This window comes from Macrobrachium nipponense, chromosome 43 (genome assembly GCF_015104395.2).
Source record: "Macrobrachium nipponense isolate FS-2020 chromosome 43, ASM1510439v2, whole genome shotgun sequence".
Taxonomy (NCBI): domain Eukaryota; kingdom Metazoa; phylum Arthropoda; class Malacostraca; order Decapoda; family Palaemonidae; genus Macrobrachium; species Macrobrachium nipponense.
This window is the reverse complement of record NC_061104.1, coordinates 41,127,830-41,130,329: the sequence shown is the minus strand read 5'-3', so window position 1 is coordinate 41,130,329 and position 2,500 is coordinate 41,127,830. Positions and strand designations below refer to the sequence as shown.

At 33.5% G+C, this 2,500-nt stretch overlaps 1 long non-coding RNA gene across 1 annotated transcript in view; it reads left to right on the top strand.

Moving 5' to 3' along the window:
* The window catches only part of LOC135213688 (uncharacterized), a 488,275-nt gene that overhangs the window by 256,008 nt on the left and 229,767 nt on the right, over positions 1–2,500 (top strand). The gene's annotated exons all lie outside the window — the stretch shown is intronic.

Sequence of the window (2,500 nt, the reverse complement as noted above, 5' to 3'; positions counted from 1 at the left end):
TCGGCTCATTTATTTTCTTCACATTCATAAAACACACACACACACACACACACACACACACACACACACACAAAGGACGATCATTGCAATTGCACTGCTGTATAATTTCTGCGTTAATTGGTTAGGTCGTTATGTAGGGGCTTTTGATGGTGCTGTCTCTGCCCCCTCTGATATCTAATGACTGATGGGGTGGGTACAAGCATTCAATTTCCTCTGTCGAAATATATGTAGTTGTATACATGCCTACGTTATTTGTCCTTGTTTAGCAGTTTTCGGGAAATGGTGGTCTTTATCAAGTGTTTTTGGATACGATATACCAAATGTGAAACGCGCCTTTTGTCAAATGTATGTGGTCTCTCTCTCTCTCTCTCTCTCTCTCTCTCTCTCTCTCTCTCTCTCTCTCTCTCTCTCTCAACATACCAGAACAGGAAAGAGACATGGGAAAATCTTATTACTACCAGTATTAAATGAAGGAGAAAACACGCAAAACCATCATAGTGATGAATGCACAGGGTTTAGTTACGAGTAACTCAAAAAGAAAAATAGAGTACTTAGAAGAACTAACCCAAAATGAAAAGAAAAGATATAATGAATATAAGTGAAACCTGGGTATTCCCAAGAGACTGGGAATGATGATCAAATAAAAGGGTTCCAAACTTATAGATCAGATAGAAAAAATAGGAATCAAGGGGGAACCGCAATATATGGGAAAGACACAAAAAAACAAGGAAAAATATATGAGAAATATAGTAACTCAGAATGTGAACTAATAGCGGTAGAATTTGAATCAGGAAAAATTGATGAACATAGTAATATATAGACCTCCTAATACTAAAGAGGTTTGACTTAATAATTGAAAAATTGGATGATATATGTAGAAATCACAAGGACTGGACTATTCACCTATCTGGTGACTTCAACTTTCCTTTCGTAGAATGGAAAGAACGAATAGGAGATTGTGGTTGTACTTATACATATAAAAAAGAGAGTAATAGTAGTGCAGAAGATAAGAGGCAATTTGAAAAGCTATTAGATATGCTACTAGAATACAACATTCAACAAATAAATCACCTGCCAACAAGAAAGGAAAATACTTTAGACCTAGTATTTGTGAACGAGATGAATTATGTTAAAGAAATAATAGTTTATAATGCGAGTATTTCAGACCATAATGTCATAGAATTAACAGTTCATTCCAAAGCAAGTGAAAATAGAGATAAGCAAGAAATGAAAAAGTGGGAAGGATATGGAAATACAACTTCTACAGTAAAAATATAAAATGGTCAGAAATTAATGAAGATTAAACAAAGATTGGGATAATATTTTCGTAAGTGATGACATAAGGGAAATACGGAGATATTATATAAAATATTGGAGAAAATAGTGGAAAAATATATACCGAAGAAGAAAAGTAAAACATCATTCATGCATACCAAGAGACAGAAGGATCTTGTTCCAGAAAATCAGAAAGTGGAAAAAAGGTCTTGCAAAAGAAAAAAATGCATGGAAAGTTATAGAACTAAAAAGTAAGATAGAAAAATGCAGAACAAAAGATTATACAATCAAAAGAAAATGAAAAACGGGACTTGGAAGAAAAACCCTATTAAATATCAAGCAAAACCCCAAACTATTATACTCATATGCGAAGAAGATGAATAAAAGAAGAATAGAAATAGGCCCTCTGAGAATTGAAGGGAGATTAACGAATGAAAAAAAGGAAATTTGCCAACATACTGGCAGAACGATATAAGAGAGAATTCACCCCTAGAATAGATAATGAAGATAATGATATAGAAGTAAGGGAAGAAAAAATAGTGAATATTTAGCTGACATAGAAATTAACTGAAGCTGATATTGTGCAGGCAATTAATGAAATTAAAAATGGAGCTGCTGCAGGGCCGGATGGGAGTCCCTGCTATTTTGTTAAAGAAAGTAGTTCATTCTATCGCAAAGCCACTTGCAATATTATTAAGACAAAGTGTAGATACAGGCAAGATTTATGATGAGCACAAATTAGCATATATCACCCCTACTTTCAAAAGTGGATCAAGACTAGAGGCAAGTAATTATAGGCCTGTGAGTCTAACATCACATATTATGAAAGTGTATGAAAGGGTAATGAAAATATTATGAAACTTTAATAAAAAATAATTTGTTTAATATAGGACAACACGGTTTCGTACCCGGAAAAAGTACACAAACAAACTGTTAGTCCACCGTGAGAACATATTCAAAAATATGAAAAGCGGAAATGAAACAGATGTGGTTTATACTAGACTTTGCAAAAGCTTTTGACAAAGTAGACCATAATAATATTAGCAAAGAAAATTAGAAAACACAATATCGTAGATAAAGTAGGAAGATGGTTAAAAGAATTTTTACACAACAGAAAACAGATAGTTATTGCAAACGATGAGAAATCGGATGAAACCAAGGTAATATCCGGTGTGCCACAAGGTACGGTGCTAGCTGCAATATTGTTTGTTATTATGATTGAAGA